The 15338-nt window shown below is 39.6% G+C and overlaps 1 protein-coding gene across 3 annotated transcripts in view; it reads right to left on the reverse strand.

The window, feature by feature from the left end:
- The window catches only part of TMTC4 (transmembrane O-mannosyltransferase targeting cadherins 4), a 58593-nt gene that overhangs the window by 30036 nt on the left and 13219 nt on the right, over positions 1–15338 (reverse strand). The window lies entirely within an intron of this gene.

A 15338-nucleotide genomic window follows, 5' to 3' on the forward strand; every position in this document is an offset into this window, starting at 1 on the left:
ACACCTTGTTTCTCATTAAACTGCTTGATCAGGAAACCAACAATTAAATCCTTGGGGAGAGACAAACTACTGCCAACATTAAAGTGCATTTGGGGTGTGTGTGAGGGATACAGATCCTGAATGAAGTGATACAAAAAAAGCCCTGTGACTTCTTAAGAACCAGTCAGCAAAGCCCCAGGATGGGAGCCCAGAAAGCGCCCAGCTCTGATCCAGGGACAGTCGGGAGGTCTGGGGCAGGAGGTGCTCCCAACCTTGAACTTCTTACATGTAGGTGGAGAATCTTCTCAAGATGACAAGGGTCTGCACCCAGCTGAGTCATCTAGGCTTCCTCCAGCCGGAGAGTGGGACTAACCCCCATGTACCCAGACTGGCATTACCAGGCTGCCCGAGGGACCAGCTGGCTGGCTGGGAAAATGTCCTCATTCACAAACAGGAGCAGAAGAGATCTGGATGTTAAGCAGAAACTGGCCAACATTTTCTGACCTTTTTGGCTTTTTCTTGGAATCTCTGTATATCAAAAAATCCAGGCTTAACATAAAAGGAGGCAGCATTGATTTAGTACAAAGAAGTTTTATTTGGCTAAATAGCGAGGCACTTTAAGGCTTTTCATGAGGCCAACTGATCAACAGGAAAGCATCATCAGTTTGGATTCTGTTGTCTCATAAAATACAACCCACACTCTTGTTTTAAGCCTTTCAAATCCCTTCTATTGCCTACAAGATAAAGGGGACCCTTCTGAGAAGGCCTTGCTGATCTGGGGACATGGCACGTCTCCAGCTCCTCAGGGTCTATGTTCCAGGCACACCTGCCAACCTGTGCTCTCTCTGGAGATTATGTTCTCTGAGGCTAGAATGCTCCTGGCAAAACCCCACCCATCTCATAAAGCTGTCAATGTAACTTGCTGTGGAATTCCACCCCTGCCCCCCAGGAGCCTCCTTTCTCCATCCACTTGTTTTATTCCACATTAGAAGAGCAAATGGCCCTACTGTGTGTCTGATACCCCTGTGAGCAGGGTCTGTCTCGTGCACCTCAGTGGCCCTAACTGACTGCCTACATGAAGTTAGCTGTAGCACCATAAACCGCCCTTATCACAATCTCCCACAACATGTGTCATATAGCCTATTACAAATACTTGATTTTCTGTGTTTTTTCCCTAGACAGGGGATTTCAAGCCTGGGCACTACTATTTGGGTCAATTCTCTGTTGCAGGGGCTGCCACATGTGTCTTAGGATACTGGGTGGTATTCCCTAGCTTCTACTCATTAGATGCCAGTAGCACTCCTGACCCTCAGTTGTGACAATCATAAATGTCACAACTTTGCCAAATGTCCCTGAGCTTGGGGTGGGAGGTCACTCATAGTTGAGATCATTGCCCCAAACTAGTGGTGCTCCCAATGTGGTCCGTGGGCCTGCCCTTGGATCCTGTTAGGAACACAGACTTTCAGGCCCACCCAGACCCTCAGAATCAGAAACTAAAAGCATGGAGCCTAGAAAGTGGCCTTTTAGTCAGGCCTCTGTTACACTGACAGCTTTATGAGATGGGTAGTTATGATGCTCAAGAAGCATCGCCCTATAGATAGGATGCTTGCTCACTGCTGCATCCCGGGCACCATGTCTGACTCCTAGGAGCAGCTCGAGTTCTTACTGATGGAATCCATAGCACCTGACTGACTCTAGGAAGGCAACGTGTGGTCAGTGAATGAAGTCACTGTCCACTATCTACCAAAAGGGGCAATAAGCCAACAACTCATAGACCCACACACAGTAATAGCTGGAGTGCTTCCTGAGGTCGTCCATACACTCTCTTGCACAAGGAATCCTGTCTAAGACGCTTCCAGCAGGGGCCACATGGCCTTGACTTCAGTAACTTCAGTGATGGGTATTAACTTTCCATGACAGCCCATTTTGTTTTAAATTTCGGGTTGTCAGAATATTCATTCTTAGCCTGAGCCCACGCCCGCCTCCCTCGCCTGCAGGTCTTGGCTCTGCCCGACAGCAGCGTCTCTCCAATTGCTCTGGCAGCACAGAGTCTGGAAGCCAAGTTCTCTGTATTGAAAAATCTCACTAGAGGCTAAAGGGAGCTCCCCCACAACCAAGGCCTGGGTTTGGTTTCTCTAAGCTCTCCCACTCCCACAATTCGTGTTCATACTTCTGAGGGCAACATAATACCATTTCCCAATGTAATGCTCCCTTTTGCAACATTTACAGCAGGTCCCTTGATCATTTTACATTTCTTCCTAGAAAAACTGAATTCACTGGCATTTTACTTGACTGTAACATGGATTAATCCCAACCCCCCCATGGATCAGCGGCTTTAGGTAGGAAAAAAACCCTGCCAGTTCCTTAGTTAAAACACCTGAAGGACTGTTCTTGAAAGGAGTCTGCTCACACAAAGTTGAATTACTCCTGGGCTGTGAAAGTGATGGGCCCATGTTCCATTTATCTAGAATTTGAAATGGTTTTCTCCTTAGATGGCTGAATCAGAGACTTCACTGAATACAAAAAGGTAACTTCCATAGGAAACACAGCTTTCAGATTTGTTGACAGCCTTCTCCCTAGTCTCACCCCAATATGACACTGCTCAGATCCCAAATTTCTGGAAGGAGACCAGACTCCCTAACTCTCAAATCCTCTATGATGAGTCTTCTGGCAGGGTCCTACTCTTTAATTTTCTCTTATACTTCTGGTTTTGTTCAAACATGTCCAGTATGGAACAAGTAGGGGTACATCAAACTAAAAAGCCTCTATACAGCAAAGGACACCATGAACAGAACAAAAAGGCAACCTACAGCATGGGGGAATATATTTGTAAATGATTTATTCTATAAGGGGTTAACGTCCAAAATATATAAAGAACTCATACAACTCAACACCAAAAAAACAAATAACTGGATTAAAAAATGGGTGAAGGACCTGAACATTTTTCCAAAGAAGAAATACAGATGGTCAACAGGCACACAAAAAGATGCTCCATATAGCTAATCATCAGGGAAACGCAAATCAAAACTGCAAATATCACGTCATATCAGTTAGAATGGCCACTATCCAAAAGACAAGAAATAAAAAGTGTTGGACAGGATGTGGATAAAAGGGAACCTCCTACACTGCTGGTGGGAATGTAAATTGGTGCAGCCACCAGCACTGGGGAAAACAGTGTGGAGGTTCCTCAAAAAACTAAAAATAGAAATACCATATGACCCAGTAATTCCACTTCTAGGAATATACCTGAAGAAAAGAAAATCCCTGACCTGAAAAGATATATGCACCCCAATTTTTACTGCTGTATTACTTACAATAGCCAAGTTATGGAAGCAACAAAAGTGCCCGTCAATAGATGAATAGATCAAGAAGATGTGGTACATATACACAATGGAATACTATTCAGCCATAAAAAGGAATCCTGCCATTTGAGACAACATGGATGGACCTAGAGGGTATTATGCTAAATGAAATAACTCAGGTGGGGAAAGACAAGTACCATATGATTTCACTCATTTGTGGAATCTAAAAACAAAAAAACCAAAATGAACAAAATAGCAGTAGATTCATAGATATTGAGAAGGGACTGGAGGTTACCAAGGGGAGGGTTTGGGGTTGGTGGATGGGAAGGATGAGGGGGATAAAAGGGCACAAAAATTCTCAATTCTAATATAAGCTGGTCACAGGTAGTACAGCATGAAGAATATAGCCAATGATTCTGTAACACCTTTGTATGTTGACAGATAGTAACTGCACTAGTTGGGGTGAGGATTTAATAATATGGGTAACTGCTGATTCACTGTGTTTTATACTTGAAACCAGTATAATATTGTATATCAATAATTAAAAAAAAATACGTCCAGTATGAAAACATAAAAGATGGAGACAATGTTTCTTTACTGAATAAGTTTCTTCACTTTCAATAATTATTGTATATCAGTGTCACATCTCAGCAGTGGCAATTTCTCATCAAAGGCACAATTTCAGTGGTCAGTTATAAACCTAGTGATGGCTTCATCTTCAGAAAACCAAATTCTAGACCGCCACTGTCCAGAAGAGCAGGGATTATAGTTTATGAGCACCAGAAATTTATCTAGTCCCTACGGAGATGCATTGTTTCAAAGTATGAAATACACTCCTGATTTTGAAGACTCGGTATGAAAAAAGAATGTAAAATATTTCATAACTCTTATATTGATTAAATACTGAAATTATAATATTTTTAACATATCAGGCTAAAATGTTAAAAACTATTAATATTCACCTAACTTGTTTCTTTTTATAATGTGGCTCCTAGAAATTTTTAAGCGACATGTATGGCTTATGTTGTATTTAGCACAGCACTGTCCACACCACGTGCTCAGAGACCCAGCTCACGAGGGAAATGGTTTGCACATGGCTACGTTTGTACTCCAAGTCTGCCTTTGACAACTCGGAAAACATGAAATGAGTTTGCCCATTTAAGTCCAATTCCTTCTTCCTCAACCCCTACCAGAGTAGCTACTTGATATTTTATCAGGAGTCATAAAACTAAGCATGCACACACACTATCAAATTTAATTAATTATTTTATAACTATTTTATATAAATCAAATTTGTAAAGTGGTCTCCTTTATGAATGCGTGGCATGCACGCACGTGATAAACCAAGGCCAGCCTACATCGCATTGACAAAGAGCTCCTGGTACTGGGTTTGAGGAAGAACGGCCTGATAAAATTAAATAATCAATGGGGACACTGGCCCTGAGTTTGGGGACAGCCCAGCCTAGAAGGCTTTTGTTCTAGCATAAGACGACCTGCTCTCGCATAGTTTTACCCATTAATTTCCCCAATTAAGATTTTCTTTGAGTCTTGATTTGTCTAGGTGACTAATGCTAAAAATTGCCAATATACCGCATAAACTAGATGAATTTAGACTTTGTGTTTTGTATGTTCTTACTCAGTAACTAATACAAGCTATTCTTTTTTTGTAAGTTTAACATTTTATAAGACAACTAAAACAGATAATGATAGATCACCTTGAATATAGTTGGCACTCAACAAATATTTGTTGAATCAATTGTTTCATTTATCTCCATACTTACCAGAAGTCTTATTATATCAATATATTTCTTATGCAATTATGAGATGTAATTTAATAACAAAAGGTTAATAATTAATACAGCCAAAAGGCATGTCTTTTCACTTGGCTTTAGTCTCCGAATCTCCTCACAGAGGAAAGAAAAATCCCCTTCATGTAAGAGGCTGTCTTTTGAGAAAATAAAATATTTTTTAAAAATTACATAAGAAATATTATAAGCGTATAACAAAAATTGATTTACTTTAAATTTAGAAGTAACTATTAAAAACAGTAAAAATAAACTCTGAGAGGCAGATGTCACTTCCAGTGCAGTTGTATTTCTGAATATTTTTATTAAAAAAAATCTTTCCCAAATACAGAATTCTAGCTGGGGCACAGCCGTAAGTAAGCATCTCAGGATGTCACCTTTCCCCGAGTTCTCTGCCTCATCTACATCCAGTCTGCTAAATTTTAAGCACCAGTGACCCAGAAGAAGAAGAAGAAGAAAAAGAAATATTCTTACACCATGCAACATCTCTCATCACTTAAGGCACCTTGCAGTAGGAAAATTATGCAGCATTAGCAAACATCAAGTTTATCACTCAGAACTTAATAAAAAGGCCTAGAAAACATCTTCTTTGTTTCAGTATATATCTCCATTATCTAAGATAACTCAATCACTTAGGTAAATGGAGACAAAGTCTAATGGAGTGGAGGGAACAGAGGGGAAAACGCCCCCCAAATGCGCCGACAGAAAAGACACTCATCAGCACTCACACCCACACGTGCCAACAGATGTAAGCGATTTAATGAAGCGTGTGCTTTGGATTTGGCACCACTTTCCAGGGGGAAGATCTTCTTTCAGAAAAAGCATCACATTGTATGAGCTATCCCTTCACCACGCGATGCCTGGCATCTCCACGCCTTGAAGCTGGCATGTCCTGTTGTGTGTGGGAACCACGCCACCCGGACAGGTGGCCCGGACTCCCTCTGCCAGAGCGACACAGTGAGCATCAGATTCATGTTCCAGAAGTTGGAGCCAGCCAAGCAGTGCTTCTTTCCCCCGCAGAATGAAAGAAGTCAGACATTGCCATTCTCAAATACGGGGCCATTTGGGGAAAATTGAACAATGTAGAAACCAAAGAAACATTAAGGCAGAGAAAAAAGAATACACATCAATACCACTGTCAGAATTAGCAACGCACAGATCTAAAGACAACTCATACACTATGTGAGTTACACAGTCGCCCTATTATTTTTAGGTTGCATGATCCTAAGCCAAAGAAAAACAGACATCTTAAATCAGAATGAAAATATGAGGGAATGATATCCTGAGAATAAAAGAGATCCTATTTAGCTGCCAGAACTACGGTAAAAAGAGGAATACGGCCAGGTTGAAGACTTAACAGACATGTGGGATCTTGTTTATTAAAATGGTTATTCTAGGTATGTAGCAAATTCATTCTCCTGTTGAAAGGATTCTCTCCCCCCCATTACAAATGAGACTAAATTTCTCTATGAGTGCTAACTCCCATGAAACAAGTATTTTAAGGTATTCATTTAGAGAAGGAATTGTTAGGCTATTTTACCAAGTTTATCGTGCAGGTAGATGATCTGTTTCCAATCTAAAATATTGGGCTTTAAGAGAGACCTAAATATTGACATGAAGTTTCATCATAAGAATAACACTTTTCATTCTGGGCATTAGAAATAATACCCAGTGCACCACTGACTTCATCTGACTTAGAGTTTTTGTTTAAGAAAAAGTATGCTTCCTTTACAAGGACATTTTCCTTTTGAAAAAAGGATTCTGTTGCAAAAGATCTTGCTTGCAGATATTCTGTCTAAGCACAAAAAAACAAAATCAACCAACTAACCAAACAAACAAACTAAAAACCAAGTGGGGAGAAATGTTACATGAACAGGTTTTTAAAAATGTTCTCAAAATGCCAGGATTCCAGAGGTTAGCAAAGAATTGCTTGTTAAGAAACTCAGGTGGTTAAAATGAAAGCGAATAAGGTTTTCAAAATGAAATGCCTCATCTGCAAGAGCTCTGCACCAGTTAAATCGTGAAATCAGAGTACTCAATGCTTTGTTTCCTTATAAAAATGTTAAATCTCCTCCTCTGTAAAACCTTCTGTTGAACTTGAAGTTTCTGTATAACTAATGCTAGACCTTTCTTTGAATTTATGTTCAGATCCAAAAAAGAACAAAGAGCACGTCACTTTAAACATGAAATTTATCCAGTACATAGCATTATTGTTTGTATCCAATAAATACTGGACTGAACTTCTACCACAAAAGAACTGATTCTTGGTTGAACAGTTACAAACACGCGGATAACAGGAGTGACTGGAGCAAAGCATCATCATCACCATGACAATAAACACACGTGTTTACTGCTTGACTTTTTGTATAATCCACACCGACTAGATAGGGAAAAATTAAAAATGTGTGACTATTTCTTAAAATATCTCAAAAACCAAAGGAAAATATATATACCTGAGTGTCCATTAAAATCAAGGGCTCTGCTCTTTTGGACTGAAGGAAATTAAATAGAGAAATCAGCAGTATAAAATGGAACTACCCACTTCTGAGTTTTTATCTCAAGGAACAAAATCATCATCTTGAAAGACTATTACATCCCCATGTTCACTGCAGCATTATTTACAGGAGCCAAGACATAGAAACAACCTATAAATCCATCAACAGGTGAATGGATACAGAAATGTGTTTCATAAATGCGCGTGCGCACACACACACATACACAGATATTATTTAGGCATAAAATAGAAGGAAATCTTGCCATCTGCAACAAACATGGATGGACCTTTTGATAAGTGAAATAAATCAGAGAGAGACAAATACTGTATGATCTCACTTAAATTTGGAATCTAAAAAACCAAACTCACAGATGGAACAGGTTGGTAGCTGCTAGAAGCAGAGGATGCAGGGCGGGTAAAATGGATGAAGGTGGTCAAAAGGTAAAAATTTCCAGTTATAAGTCCAGGGGATGCAACGCACAGCAGGGCAACTATAGTTACCAATATTGCATTGTACATCTGGAAGTTTTAAGAGAGTAAATCTTTAAAGTTATCATAAAGAGAAAAAAACGTATGTGGTGATAGATATTAATTAAACTTATTGTGAGAATCATTTCACTACACATACACACATGTAATTATGCTGTACACTGAAAACTAATACAGTATTATATATCAATTATATCTATTAAAAAAAATTTCAAAATGTGCATTTCAGGGCAAACACACAGAAAAAGAAATTAGCAGTACAAAAGCCATAACATCAGTTCTGCATAAATGCACCATGAGAAGAAGGAGAGAGCTTACCAAGTGAGATGGGTCCAGGGAGGAAGAGCCAGCAGTGGAATATGGAGACCAGAACCTTCCTCCCCTGGAGCGTCTGAATCCTGCAGCTGTATTTCAATCCAAATATACTGGACTGTAAGCCCTTCAAGGACATGGACTGTGTTTTTCTAGCGTTTGTATCCCCCCCACTGGACATAGGGCCTGGTACAAAGGATATCCTTAACGTTTGATTAATTATTGGTGAAAGCATGAATGACCAAAATTGATAAGCCTCTATGCGATTTTAGAATAGAATCAGCAACAGTGTCTAATCATGAATGCTTTAACCAGAATTATTTTTATGTAGGGTTCTTTCTGCTTCTAGGTAATGGTATTAGTCTTACGAAAGCCTAGTTCCTCTTAAAAAAGTCTCTTAGCCACGATAGGTATGAAATTGAATGTTAACATGATGTTTAAGGATTATTCCAGAATTCTCATCTATAAACAAATAAGTAGTTTCTATTCTTAGCACATTTAAAAAGGAGTATGGAAAAATCTGGAACAGAAAAACAGCTGGAAACAGCACACCTGTGAACAGACTAGGAAAGGCTCTACCAGCCTCATTGGCCCCAGTTTGGGGGATAATGAGACAAAGGGGGCCTGGGGGAGGGGAATGGCTGGCAGAGCAATGGGACTGGTCTCCTGGCAGCTGGAGCAAAGTAAGGGAGACGGCGCTCGCGCCTGAGGTCACAGCGGGCGGGGCTCAGGGCACAGAACCTTGCTGCTGGGGTCGGAGAAGCGCAGTACGTGTGGGACACAGGACTTCCCCCAAGTACCTAATAACTGATTATAAGCCCCTCTCTTAAGAATCCAGGTTGCTCTGTGCTTCCAAACCTACAAGGGACTTGGGAGGCAGGATTCTCATGCCTTTGGCTGCCTGTGATGTGAAACAGTGAATGAAAACTGAAAATTGCAGGGAAAACCAACTCAGATTGCTGAAGAGTGCAGCTTGGTGTGTCTCCCAAGAGAAAACCGTTATGATCTCAAAGCCGGTGGATACAGTCAGAGGACAGAAGGGACACAGAAGTCCTCGGCCAATGGTAACTTTCAAAAGAGTCAACACACCAAGCCTGCATGAATACGAAGCGGCAACCTTCTGTAGCTTTGAATTTTCCAAGGAATAAATATGCTGTTGGTGGCTGCAAAGGACCATCCCAGAGTGAGTGTTCTGTTTTAATCTACTCTTTCCTTTTCCTAAACAGGTTCAAGGGAAGAGGCAAACCTCTTGAGAAGATGGGGCGGCCTGTAGAACAAAGGTCAACAGAAAGGCTTCCTCATCAATCCAATTATCTTCTAAATAACTAAGTAACTGCAACCAAATGAAAATGAAAATCTATTCCTAATCTTAAAAGGCTTTCCACAGAAGCCACACCACCCACTGCTATCGCTGTGCAAACATGAACTATTTCCAGGTTAATTTCTCATAAACATCTTCAGATGTCCCATGAAAGGCCTAACATTCTCTTTTCAGTTTTAAAGTAAACATGCTATAAATGTTAAATGCTACTGGGCCAAAAAAGGAAGGTCCTATTGCTATGTACAGTTAACATAGTTCCATTAATACTGGAATATCCTTCCCTGATTTCTCAGGAATCAAAGTATTAATTGAAAGGCCATCAGATATGAAGCACTTTTACCTTTGGTATTAGTTATCAAAGGCTTTATTTAAAAATTTATCTTTTTTATGGATGGCTCTTGGAAATAATTTTATAATTTGCAATGAGTTAAAACCAGATACATACATAGGGTATGTACATTTGTGAAATGGAACAGAGAAAAGGTTAGTAAAGGATCCAGGAAAAGAATATAAAATGTCTCTAGTTTTATATTATCCTCTATTCTGTGAGGATACTTATTAAAGGAGGCTAATGAATGGCTATTCACTTGACAGAAGAATGTTTTTTTAGTCTCCTGATAGTTTTTCCATTATTTCACAAGAGCAATCTTTGGAAGTACTGAGAGGTGTTATTTTATCCTTTAAATGATGTTAAATCTATCAGCATTTAGTATTTTCTTCAAAAAGAATTTCTGATGACTCTGACATATATTCAGACTAGGGAGTAGATAGATACTCTTAAGAGAAGATATGTTACAGTAATGATACTTCATGAAACTTCTGAGTTGTCTTTGGGAAAAGTTAACAGACTTTTTAATTTTCTTCAGGAAAAATATGACCACTGGTAAATTATTATCCTCCATAACTGTAAATTCAGATTTATTTGCCAACTTAAGAACAGGAAATGCCACTGTCTTAATAAACATAACAGTGAGGCAGTAAATGGAAGCCCTCCCTCTCTTCCACTCACAGGGCTGATTCACAGTCTGATGGAAAAGCCATGGGGTGGTGCTCAATGTGCTGAGGTTGGGGCAGTGCAAACCCTTCTCCAAATCTCCAGGCCACTTGTTTCCTTAGGATCCTCACAGGTGGGGAGATCCCAAGCCCAGGAAGAGCTGGACATGACTTACTGCTAAGTTAACTATCAGTGTGGGGAAGAAAGCGCCCGCCACTATGTTCTGTACTTGAAGGCATTCTATTCAGCTGTCCCTAAATTCTCTGCCATATGAGAAAATGATGATTCATAGGAAAAGCTGGTGGTTTTATCTCTGTATGATAAAATAACAGTAATAAAAGAGGATGGGGAGTGGTCAGGTATAGCTAAGACCTGAATGAGCATGGCACATTCTGGGGCACTGGGGCCACCCTTCTGCTGTGACTTAGCGGAGTCACGGGTGTGAGAGAACAGGTGCCCCAAGACAACCTGAGCCCCATGTGCAGCCTGGACAGGACAAGATGGAGGAGGGGAGGGGAGCAAAAAATCTCATGGGCTTTTTCCAATCCACTGTTGGAAATGATGGATAGTTTCACTATGGATGTTCTGAGCATATAACAAAAAATACCTAGAAAGCAAAACAATACAGCATGACCTAGTAGAGTTTGCAATCCTGTCCTAAGTCTTTTTGTAGAAAAAAATAAGGGTTAAAGAAGTCTGTTTTTTTTTTTTTTAAATCTATTGGGTACAACAGTGATCAAAGCAGCATTATGCAGAATAGCCAAAAAGTGGTAACAGTCCATATGATCCATGGCAGATGAATGGACAAACACAACTGTGGTCTATACACACAATGAATAGTACTCAGCCTTAAAAAGGAAGAAAATTCTGTCACATGCTACAACATGGATGAACCTTGAGGACATTATGCTAAGTGAAATAAGCCAGTCACAAAAAGACCAATGTTGTATGACTCGTCTTCCATGAGGTACCTAGAATAGTCAAATTCACGGACAGAAAATAGAATGGTGGTTGCCAGGGACCGAGGGAAGAGGAACGGGGAGTTAGCATTCAATGGGGACAGAGTTTCAGTTTTGCAAAAAAAAAAGGTGAAAAAGTTCTGGACAAGGTTGGTGGTGATGGTTACAGAACAATGTGAGTGCATTTATTGCTACTGAAGTGGCACATTAAAAAATGGATAAAATGGTCAGTTTTATGTTATGTATATTTTGCTACAATAAATACAAGGGGAAAAAAGATGATTGGAATTTAAATAGTATAACTAATTCATTGTTTTGTGTCTGCTATTGAATACCCACTAATTTATGAGACATTAAAAAAATCACAAGAGAACCATCTGGTCTGTGTGCTATTTCCACCTAGGATAGCATTTCTTGAAAGGTAAACTTGTGCTAGAAGCTCTTTCAGGATCTTTGAGAGCAGACAGTAAGGTAAGTGGCCCACCAACATGTATTTCAGGGACTGACACCACCTGGGAGCTGCAGGGAGGGACAGAAGGAAGGAGATGGTATTCCACCTTCTAAATAGTTGTCTCCCAAGCCAACAGAGACCTCAGGGAGAGGCAGAAACTTAGCCTCAGGGATGGTCCATGGGGGCAAAGGGCCAGAGATCATGTGTGGGGGATGGGAAGGGAACAGGTATTTTTATTCTCATTTCAGAAAGGGTGACATTTAAAAAATTGGGAGATGAGTTCACAGGCATTCATTTTATTGTCTGACTTTAAACTTCTATATCCCCTGTGTTCCTTTCTATCAAATATTTTGTAAATTTATTCCAGTTGCTTATTCTAATTTTTTTTTTGTTTTGGTTTTTAATTCTCCAAGTTAAATCTATACATTTGATACAGTTCCAATCAGATACTATTCAAGAATAGTTGTAACAATAAAGTTGTGAAAATGACTTAATGCTGAAGTGAATAAACAAAATGTGAAGTAGTTAAAAGGAAAATTTAGACTTATATTTTTCAGCATGAATAGATCTCATAGTATAATGAAGTCACATTTCAGTCCTGCCTCTTACTGAACTGGGTGACCCTCTCTAAACCTGCTTTCCATTTTTTTTTTTTTTGAGAGGGCATCTCTCATATTTATTGATCATATGGTTGTTAACAAGAATAAAATTCTGTATAGGGGACTCAATGCACAATCATTAATCAACGCCAAGCCTAATTCTCAACAGTCTCCAATCTTCTGAAGTATAACGAACAAGTTCTTACATGGTGAACAAGTTCTTACATAGTGAATAAGTTCTTACATGGTGAACAGTGCAAGGGCAGTCATCACAGAAACTTTCGGTTTTGATCACGCATCATGAACTATAAACAATCAGGTCAAATATGATTATTCGTTTGGTTTTTATACTTGATTTATATGTGAATCTCACATTTCTCCCTTATTATTATTATTATTATTATTTTTAATAAAATGCTGAAGTGGTAGGTAGATGCAAATTATTCTAATTTTTTAAATTGTGTTTAATTGCTAAATGATATGATTACATTTAAAATTTCCCTCCTGATTCCATAACAAAATTATTAAATCATTAACTATTCACTTATATGTAATGTTAGAAGGGAAAAAGTCCTTAAAAATATATCATCTGGTATCTTGAATGTTTTAAAGATTAAAAATGTATGTCATCAAAATCTGCTGATTCTCAATCTGGTGATTCACCTGGCCATTATAAAACAACAACAATAAAACAGCTATTTAAAAAAACAAACATGTAAGAGTAGAGATCCTATCCTTAGGTCCCCATCACTCAGCTTTTTGAACATTAACTTCTGGGCAAGCTGGCTTTGTCTGTGCTGCACACCTCCTGCCTCCTCTTACGTTACTTCGAAGCAAATCCCAGACATTATACCATTTTATCCATAAATATTTCAGCATGTGTCTCTAAAAGAAAAGGATTGTTTTTAAAACATACCTGCAATGACATTATCACACTGAATAGTTTAACAATTCGTTCACAGAAGTGAATGGTACCGCTTGGATAGTTTTATGATTGTTTTGATAAGCTTGCCTCGTTCGTCCCAAGAATATGGGGCAGCCGAAGAGCACAGTGCAGTTGCTGTTGGCTTTGAACTGACTTAGACCCCAGTATGAACCCAGTTCTGCCATAAATAGCTGGGTGACCTGGGAAAGTTACTTCAACTCTGAGTCTTACATCTGGGAAGTGGGAAAAATAATTCCACCCACCTTAAAAGAGTGTTACATAATTAAATGAGGAAAAAAATACACACACACACGGGTGGCAGCAGATACTCCATAGATGCCAGCTATTATATTAACAGCTAATTCATCTATGTTCATAAGTAAAAAACTTCCTGCTGGAAACTATGAATCATTGTTCAAAAAACTGTTTGGAACCACTCGGACGGTGACAGCATCCCAGTGAATCACCAGAGGTCGGCAAGTTCGTAAAGGACCAGGCTGTAAGGCTTTGCAGGTTGAGACTAGCGGCAAAAGCAGCCACAGACAAAAAGAAAACACTGGGGTGTGCCTGCGTTCCAATAAAACTTTACACATGGCCACTGAAATCTGAATTTCACGTAACTTTGTGCGTGTCATGAAATACTATTCTTGTTTTTTCCCTAACTGTTTAAAAATTGTAAATCATTCTTAGTATTTGCTACAGTGCCCATTAAATTAGATAGTAACAGACCAGTGCGTAGTTGGCAAAAAGAAAATCACTCTTAGCCTGTGGGCCCTGAGACAAGAGAGTGGTATGGATTTGGCCCACGAGCCCTGTTTATCAGGCCTGAGCTATTCCATGTCACCAGCCCCAACACACGCACAAAATCCTGAGTGGGTGCTCTGCTTTCATTACTGAGAAGAGTTTAATTCACAAGAGAAATAAAAGTACAAGCATTAGTATATGACAGTAATATTAAGGCCTGGCAGCCCTGGACCGTACCTAAGCTTTGAGAAACACTGCGGCAAAGTCTCAAGGAAGCCTACCTACAGCCTGTGCTCAAATCGCTCTGCCCTGGCATCCCACAGGAAATCACCCCCCTCACCTCCCCACGGGGTGGGGTGCTGACCCACGCCCCGACCCCAGCTGCCCCACGCCCGGTACAGTTGAAAATCCTTAAAACTTAACTCCTAATGACCTACTGTTACCTGGAAAACTTACCAATAACATAAACAGCGGATCAACACACATTGTGTGTATTATGTATCACATACTGTATTCTAATAAAGTTGGCTAGAGAAAATGTTTTTAAAAATTGTCACAAATCTCAGAAGAATTTCCCAATACATGTATTGAAAAAAATCTGCATGTAAGTGGCCCCAAGCAGTTCAAACTTGTGTTGTTCAGGAGTCAACTGCATTTAGATTGTGACGTATGTAGAGCAATGCAGCCCATAAACTTTCAACTTCTTCAGACACCGAAGCTGTATCTGTTCCTGCAGCTAGTGTGTGTCATTGCTACATAAGCTAAATAAATGTATCTTCTACACTTCTCTGATAAAACAATTTGGAGGCGTGACTTGACTTGGAAATGATCAGAATTCATATAATGAGTAGAATTAATACGCAGATTGTGTTGTATCTCAGTTAATCAATGCTGCACTGCTTCTAATAAGCAGGCAATCCCTCTACCCTGCCCCCCACCCCCAAACTGGTCATTTCAACCCCAA

The sequence above is a fragment of the Manis pentadactyla genome, chromosome 17, assembly GCF_030020395.1.
Source record: "Manis pentadactyla isolate mManPen7 chromosome 17, mManPen7.hap1, whole genome shotgun sequence".
NCBI classification, from domain to species: Eukaryota; Metazoa; Chordata; class Mammalia; order Pholidota; family Manidae; genus Manis; species Manis pentadactyla.